General features: G+C 43.8%; 2 pseudogenes; one reads left to right on the top strand and one right to left on the bottom strand.

Annotated features, from left to right (window-relative positions):
- Positions 1–206: 206 nt before the first annotated feature.
- On the bottom strand, positions 207–823 carry LOC109677618 (serine/threonine-protein kinase RIO2 pseudogene; annotated as a pseudogene).
- Positions 824–3,990: 3,167 nt separating this feature from the next.
- Positions 3,991–5,350, top strand: LOC109677617 (C-terminal-binding protein 2 pseudogene; annotated as a pseudogene).
- Positions 5,351–8,942: the final 3,592 nt, after the last annotated feature.

The following is an 8,942-nucleotide window of genomic DNA, read 5'->3' as shown; positions in this document are numbered from 1 at the left end:
CGGAATAAAGCCTGTGCTGATGTTGAGCTGCTTCTTACCTATTCTTCTGTGCATCTCTTCAGTATAACTGCTCCATGGTCTGTTTCTCCAGGACCAGGGAAATTGCTTGCTTTGTTTAGTTTGATTTGGTGGGACTGGGGTTTGAACTCAGGTGTGGTCAAGGGAAATTGTTGCTCAGCTTACAACACTGTCTGCAGAAGTAACCCTCAGTAACACATATCTTGGTGACTAATTCTTATGTGTTCTTCATGTCAGAAAGACTTGAATTCTTTGCCAAGGATGACAAGACATTCAGGGGAGGGCATTCATCTTGGTGCTCTTCAGAGCCAACAGGGCTTCCTCCTTGAACTTGATGTCATTTTCAGTTGTGTTCTTTTCCTCAGAAAACTTGCCCTTTGGTTTCTTCTAAAGCTTCACTGGATGTTGTCATTTCAACATTATGTGCACTCTCCTCTGATGAATTGTCTTCCTTTAATTGTTGAAGGTGTCCAGATGAGCTGCAGCAGAAGACACCTGACTCATCTAGACTTCACTTTCTCTCTCTGACTCACAAAGCTTTGATTTGTCTGACACCCCTTCATCAGTTAATGAGAAATAAGATCCCTCCTCTGTTTCAATATTTTTATCATCTGGACCTGCTGGATGAAGCAGTTTATCCTTAGTCTGCATTTTTTATGTAATTGCTGACAGAAACTTCAATATCAAAGGAATCCTTGCTCCTGGTGTCACTAATGGTTGGAGAAAGTTCACTTTCACAGGCAGGAAAGAAGACATTCCTAATGTACCTAACGCCTCTGCTGAAATACCATTCAGCATTGTAATGGGAAATCAGTCATGGTGACATGATCATGTTTATCCAACATGAGATTGACTTCATTGAAACCTCACTGAGTTAGCCTTGTGACTTGCTCATTTAACAGCTCCACAAGCTTCTTCATCTACTGCTTTCAACTTGGTGTTTCTGACATAGAGCTCCATGACCACTGCACAGAGACTTTGCAACTGGAAATTCTCTCTCATAAAATGCCCTCATCTATGCAAGTTCCTTTGTGGCAGAGAGACAAGATAAATAAAGCCAAGAATCATGCTTATGGTATTCATGTTGTTTTTCAGAGTTGGAAACAAGGCTCTTATTACTCCATGAAGCTTAAATGCAAACTTCGTCCTTGTTCACTTGCAAGAATGTAATTATCTGATTCTTGCTAACATGCATCTGATTTCTAACAGACTCTACTCCTGCCTGGAAGGAAATGTTTTCAAAGCTGGGCAACCACAGCCTATGTTTGTTTACTGAAAGTCCTGGATGTTTTTAGTATACTCCCAAGCTATTGGTTTATGTTTCAATAACTGTCTTTAATATTTATGACAGGAGATTCCAAGATGGCAACTAGAGGGAGGAAGCAGAAAGCTTGCTTTCTAAAGTAAACTCTTGGACAGATGCTGAAGATACACTTGGCAGGAAAAACCACCAAGAAGAGGCAAAACTCTGACATCTCCACTCCCCCAGCCCATGCACAGCATCCACACACCGTGTCAAATGGAGAAACTAGGAGGGCTCCCATGCCGCCAGATGCCAGCTCCTAACCTGCTTCAGAGACCACCAGGTAAGTGGATGGAACTGGAGAACATCATCCTGACCGAGGTTAGCCAGGCCCAGAAGACCAAAAATCATATGTTCTCCCTCATATGCATACTTTAGATCAAGGGCAAACACAAAAAGGGGATTGGACTTTGATCACATGATGATGCAAGTGCACACAAGGGAGGTATGAGGATAGCCAAGAAACCCCCAAAAAACAAGATAGCATTTGATGTCCTTAATGCAAAGGAACTAGTGCAGAAACTTGAAAGTGACAGAGGCCAATAGGGAAAGGGGACCAGGAACTAGAGAAAAGATTAGTTCGAGAAGAATTAATTTAGAATGTAACACATATGTACAGGAAAGCAATGTGAGTAAACTCCCTGTATAGCTATCCTTATCTCAACTAGCAAAATACCCCTTGGTCCTTCCTATTATTACTTATACTCTCTGTTCAACAAAATTAGAGACAAGGGCAAAATAGTTTCTGCCTGGTAGTGAAGGGGTGGGGGGGGGGAGAGGAAGGGCATGGGGAAAGGGAAGGAGGGGGAAGGGGGGAGATATGACCCAAATATTGTATGCACATATGAATAAAAGAAATAAAATTTAAAAATATATTTATTACAACCACCCTGTTTCAAACTGGCTGTAAAAGCAATAAAACATGATGTTTATGACAGATTTGTGTTTAGCTCTTACAAATGAAAGCCTATGAAAACCAATCTGTGTTTCTTGTAGTGTCACCAGTTCATATGGAAACATGTTCATACAAGCAAAACAGAAGCATTAAGGTATAATTTGAGCTGGGTATGGTGGCACATGCCTGTAGTCCTAGCACTCACCTAGGATCCCTGTAATCCTAGCTACTTAGGAGGTACAGATGAGGATCAAGATCAAAGCCCAGGTAAATAGTGTGTGAGACCTTATTTCAAAAATACCCAACATGAGAAAGGGCTGGCAGAGTGCCTCAAGTGCTAGAGCACCTGACTAGCAAGTGTGAGGCCCTGAGTTCAAACCCCAGAATCACCAAAAAGAAGAAAAAAAAACCTGAGGGAACTAGTTCATGGTTCTTCATGCCCATTTCAACCATGGTCAAGACCCTGAAGTCATCCCACTCATGTACTCCAGCTTGGACACCACCTTTCCTATGTGGACCCAGAATGAGCCCAGAAGTCGCTCTCACAGGTGCATCCTCTTTGCTTTTCTGAGACAGAGTCTCATAAAGTGACCCAGGCTGCCATGAATTTATGGTCCTCCACGTCAGCCTCCCCAGTGCTGCGATCACAGAATTTAGAAGTGATCCCTTCTCCTCATTTATTTTTTCAGCACTGGGATTTAAACTCAGGGCCTCATGCTTCCTAGGCAAGTGCTCTTCCTGCTTGAACCCCTCTGTCAGTATTTCATGCTTAGTTTTTTCAAGATAGGGTCTCATAAACTATTTGTCCAGGGCTGGTTTTGAACCATGATACTCCTGATCTGTCTCCTGAGTAGCTACCAGCACCCAGCACTTCTCTTCAATTTTAAAGACTGCCAGTGAAGGATTGGTATCTTCACTAAAAACTCAATTTTCAGTGCTCAAGACACTCATGCAAGAGGATGCAAGTTATGCAGCCTTGGCTACATAAAGAGACCCTGTCTCAAGAAAACCAAATTCTTACAAGACTTTACTGATTGCCACAAAATACCTATGTTAAGTAGTTTACTAATGAGAGCATTTTGCTTATATACACTTTGGAAAAACTCAGTAAGTTAATCCAAATCTAATGCAAACACTTAAAAATATTCAGAAAGTGGGCTGGTGGCATGGCTCAAGTGGGAGTGTGCCTACTTAGCAAGCAGAAGGCCCTAAGTTCAAACTCCAGTACCACCTAGACAGACAGATAGATACATTCAGAAAGTTAAAAGAATCTGTAAATGTACAGATAAAACATTATAAGAAATAAATTTGGTGAGAAGACTCAAGAACTGATAGAGGGAGCTGCCAGAATGCAGTACAGAATAGCAGGTTAGTGACCTGGAATACGGGACTCAGTCATAAATTATTTTAAAGTTTGAAAATGTGAAAATGGACCATTTTGAAGAAGATCGTGAGCCTCTGCGGCCACGGCCCCCGCGACCCACCCCGGCAGGGCTGGACCAGGAGCGGCCGGAGGAGGGAGATACCATGCCTGGAGCCATGCATCGCTGAGGGGCCCGCACAGCCACCGCCACTGCGACCACCGCCTCCCGGGTGGGCACCCTTCGCTGTGGACGCCCGTGGCCAAGGACAAGGGTTTCATCACCTTACATGGTTGTGAATTGATGAACCTGTGTCCCCATACAAAGACTGACAACCCACTGTGTGAACTATAGAGTTTGTGGACACATTTATATTGGGTTCATAGTGTCATAATGCATGCAGATTACTGCGAGTTCTCATAAGTTCTTAGAGGACCTCTTTGCCTTTTGAATCAGAGTTGCAAAGTTTGATAAAGAATGGCCCTTGTAGATAAGCACAAAGTCCAGCGACAGCGATTGGACAGAATTTGTGAAGGAATCCGCCCCCAGATCATGAATGGCCCCCTGCACCCCGCCCCCAATGGCACTGCTGGAAGGCGGAGATTTCACTTTGGAGATGCCCATCCTAAAGGACTTGGCTACTGTTGCCTTCTGCGATGCACAGTCCACTCAGAAAATCCAGGAGAAGGTGTTAAATGAAGCCGTGGGTGCCATGATGTAGCACACCATCACCCTTACCAGGGAAGACCTGGAGAAGTTCAAGGCGCTGAGAGTGATTGTGCGCATGGGCAGTGGTTACGTGGACATCAAGGCTGCAGATCGCTGTCTACAACATCCCATCTGCAGCCGTGGAAGAACGGCTGATTCCACCTCTGCCACATCCTCAGTTTGTACCAGCGGAACACATGGCTCTACCAGGCTCTGCGGGAAGGCATACGGGTACAGAGCATGGAACAGATCAGAGAAGTGACCTCAGGAGCAGCCTGAATCCCTGGGGATTCATTGGCGTTGGTCGCCCAGGGCAGGCTGTTGCTATTCGAGCCAAGGCCTTTGGATTCAGCGTCATATTTTATGACCCCTACTTGCAAGATGGGCTAGAGCTGTCTTTGGGTGTACAGAGGGTCTATACCCTGCAGGACTTGTTTATCAGAGCAACTGTGTATCCTTGCACTGCAATCTCAATGAACATAACCACCACCTCATCAATGACTTCACTATTAAGCAGATGAGGCAAGGGGCATTCCTGGTGAATGCAGCCCGCAGTGGCCTGGTGGATAAAAAAGCCTTAGTCCAGGCCCTCACAGAGGGCAGGATAGGGAGGGTCCACCTTCGATGTGCATGAATCAGAGTCCTTTAGCTTTGCTCAGGTCCACTGAAAGATGCACTGAATCCGGTTTGTACTCCCCACACAACCTGATATAGTGAGCAAGCATCACTAGAGGTGAGGGAGGCAGATGCCACACAGGCCGAGCAATCACAGGTCACATCCCAAAAAGCTTAAGAATCTGTGTCAAGGAGGAATTCTTTGTCACATCAGCTCCTTGGTCAGTAAGAGACCAGCAAGCAATTCATCGAGAGTTCAATGGTGCCACATATAGGTATCCACCAGGCATCATAGGCTTGGCTCCAGGAGCACTTCCTGCAGCCATGGAAGGGATCATCCTGGGAGGCATCTTGGTAACTCACAACCTCCCTACAGTGGCACACCCTTCCCAAGCTCCCCCTCCCAACCAGTCCACTAAACATGGGGACAGTTGAGAGCACCCCAACTAGCAATAGCAGAAAATGCTGAAAGGTAGTCATTCAGATAATCTTGGGACCAAGACAAGAGACCTGTAAAAATGGATGAACTAAGAGAAAAGGAATTTGAGTCTTTTTATCTGATTCTGGACATATGCATCATTGATGTTGCAGTGATAAAGCTACAAATTCTAGAAAACTGAAGGTGTCATCTGCTTACAGAAGCGCTGAAAGACTAGGGCGTGATTTATTAACCACCAACTTCTGTTATTGTGTCTTAAGTTTTTCATCTGTGCATCAAATCACAAAAGAATAAAAAAAGCTTTTTTCCTTTGTCAGTTCCTTGGGCACAGCAGGTCCTGAACAACTTGCTCTAGAATGCTGCATTGAGAGTTCCAAACACCAAAATAAAAAAATATTGAGAGGAAATCCTCATCTTCTGACTCTAGTCCCTTGGGTCAATAGGGGCTCCTTACCTCTTTTTGCTAATAGGAAGATTAAATAATCTCAAAATGGGAAGAAAGCAGTTTGCCTGTGTTAGACATCTGCAGGGGTAGGATTGAAGACAGTACATGCTCCTGTGCGGAAGTGTCTCACATCTGAACTGTGTTTTGAGCAGGCAAGTTGGGTATAGGTTCTGTGATGCCCTGTGATGATGCAAAAAAAAAAGTAAACAAAGAAAAGAAAAAGAAAAAGAGTATTAAGTTTCACGAGCTGTTTGTACTCATATATATTTTCTCAGTTTTAGATCCTCAGCTATTTTATTGAGTAGAAAAGTCTTGAACTGTAAGGGTTCAAGAAGAATAATGTTGCATTTCCTTATGTCTCAGGAAACACTTTTATGGTAACTTGTCAGATTGTCTATGAAGAAACCCACTTTTTTAGACATTGATAAATTCTTTTCTTCACAAAATATTTTCTACAAGAACACTTCAGATATGTTACTAAATGTGACTGATTTTAACAAATCCTATTAGATTTGTATCAACTAGTTACCTGTTCTGTTCATGGTGTATTGTGAATCACTGCTTTTTTGTTTAAAAACATGGCCTATTTTGAACCTTTGTATAGATACATTCTTGTTTTTGTGACAAAAGGAAAACTTTAAACTGTCCCAAACAGAAAATAATGACTATCACAAGTATGTTTTGTTTTAGTGTGAGTTATTATAGCTGTATTTGTTTATTGTAAAGGAAGACATTTAGCATTCAGTGCAGTTTTCAATAAAAAGTAATTAAAATTTCAAAAAAAAAGGAAAAGAAAAAATCGTGCTGTTTGTGAGGTCTGTGTACTCCAGTTGTTGTCATTGTTGTTTGGCAGATTTGATAATCAAAACCAGGGTCTTGCTCATGCCAGGCAAATAGTATACCAGGGAGTACACCCCCAGTCTCCACATGTAACCATGACAGAGCCACATCAAACTTGTTTTTTGATTGATTGGTACACATTAAAAATGTTATTGAATTGAGAAAGACAACAGGATTCCATCTTGACCCATTAGAACAAGTCTTCCAGGATGACATGGAAGAGCTAGTGAGCAGGTACAATGATTGGAGACTTGGGAGCATAAAGGACTCCATGATGGAAATCTAGCTGTAGAACTTGGGCAAAGGGTCATAGATGTCCCTGTGGCCTCTAGGCAAACAGGCTTGGAGGTACAGCAGGTTATGAGAAGCAGCCACTCCTGGAACATGGAGTACAGGGCACCTGTGCCATGGGCAGGATACAAGGGACCAGGCTAAGCCACTGATATGGGGCTGTCTTTCACCATGAGCAGTCATGCCTTCCCTATAGGTACAGGTGAGGGAGGCTTGGAAGCAGAGACTTGCTAAGAACTTCCTCAATCAAGACATCAAGGCTACTTAGGAGTCATGTCTATGCACCTGGTGCCTAAGTCTCCTGCAAAGGTGACCTGTACCTGCCTCTGCTAGGCAGAACATCTCACTGTCACAATGCATGTTCCCACATCACTAAGTGCAGGTTAACCTTGTTCTAGGTGATTTTTCCCCTTTTAACTTTGACCCATGTATATACCACTTATTCAAGTAAATGAGCACACCATAAGTTAAAAGAAAATAATAAAAATCACGTTTATGCAAATTGAAATTCTGGTAAGCAGTAGGGTGGAACCCAAACATCTGGACTCCAGGTCAAGAAAAGAAAAGACCCAGGAGCAAAGTGAGGGGCAGCAGCCAGAAAATGAATCCAGGAGAGTGACACTGGTCCAGAAGAAGTAGGACTTACAGGGCCACAGACATCTTCCCTGATTAGGTGTCAAAACTGGGCTCAGCCTGTTGCAGAGTTTGTCCCAGCCCCACTGGGTGTTTCTGGTGTCAAAGAAGAAAGCCTGTACCACCTGGCCTACTAGGTGGCCACACACCATTCCAGGTGCACAGGTGACTTTTCTGCAGAGGAGTCTGGGTTGCTGTTTCTGCCACTGCCCTTGCCTCCTCCCTAATCTTTTGGCTTCTGCTGTCCACACTGAAAGATCTATCACCATTACATGCCAGGGCCCCACTTCAGGCTCTTGGTCAGCCCTCTGCAGGAGCTTGAAAGTCCATTTCTGCCTGCATGACAGGTGTCAGGATGACCACATCGGGACATTTAGATGCAGCTCCATCTATTTCACTTCTCTTTAGTCCACTTCTCTCTCTGAAGCCAGAAGAAGGGACCATCTGGTAGAACCCATCCCTTGTTTAAGATGCTCAGATATCTATGTCATAATGAACCAAATTTACAACAATGGATAAAATAATGTGAGACCATGGGTAAGATGAGGGTGGGAATGGCAAAGGGAGGCAGCAAGGTGCCATGATCATTGCATAACTCCCTTCCTTCTGGGGGTCATGCCACTAGGAAAGTGTTGTTGTCAGATACAGATATTGAGGAGACCTTGAGGGTGGCAAGGTTCTAAACCTGTTTAGAAGAGCAGGGGCCATCCCCAAGCAAACAAAAAGTTCAGCAACCCAGGCTATGACTCTGAGGGAACCCTGGTATTTCTGCACATAGGAGAGAAGCATGTTGGGAGCAAGTGGAGAAGGATGGGGGACAAGAATTCCATCTCTACTGTCATTCACACAGCACAAGTTTTATTAAAAAAAAAAGTAGGAGTAACAATGAGATATAGGTGCCCCCATGTTGGAGGCTGCCTGTGCCTGGATCAAGGAGAAATATCAAGATGCATGTGATTCCAAAGTCAAAGGTTTAAAACTACATGTGATTCTTTGAGATTCTGTGTAAAGGTCTTACTGCCTCACTGGCACAGAGGCCCTCAGAATCTGAAACACTATTATGTCCACCACTCAACTGACCAGTTTGGAGATGATGTCCCGATTCTTCCACTGAGTAGGAGGGTCTTGAATTCAATTCTAAGTGGTAGTAATAAGCTGGTGCTTCCGGATCAAAGGAGGAGTGGGAGGTCCCAACATAGGCATGTCTATTGCACCATCTTCAAAAATGGCAGCACAAAAGAACAACTAAAACTGCTTCCATCTTCTCTCATTTTCCATCTTGTCCCATCTGTACAGTCAGCTATTCCTTTCTGAACCCTGGGGGACTTTCTCAGGATGACAGTGCAGATGTAAAATATGTGAAATATCAGCTGTGAAAAGAGTATCTATACACT

Source organism: Castor canadensis, chromosome 3, assembly GCF_047511655.1.
Source record: "Castor canadensis chromosome 3, mCasCan1.hap1v2, whole genome shotgun sequence".
Classification (NCBI taxonomy): domain Eukaryota; kingdom Metazoa; phylum Chordata; class Mammalia; order Rodentia; family Castoridae; genus Castor; species Castor canadensis.
This window is presented reverse-complemented; position numbering and strand designations above follow the sequence as displayed.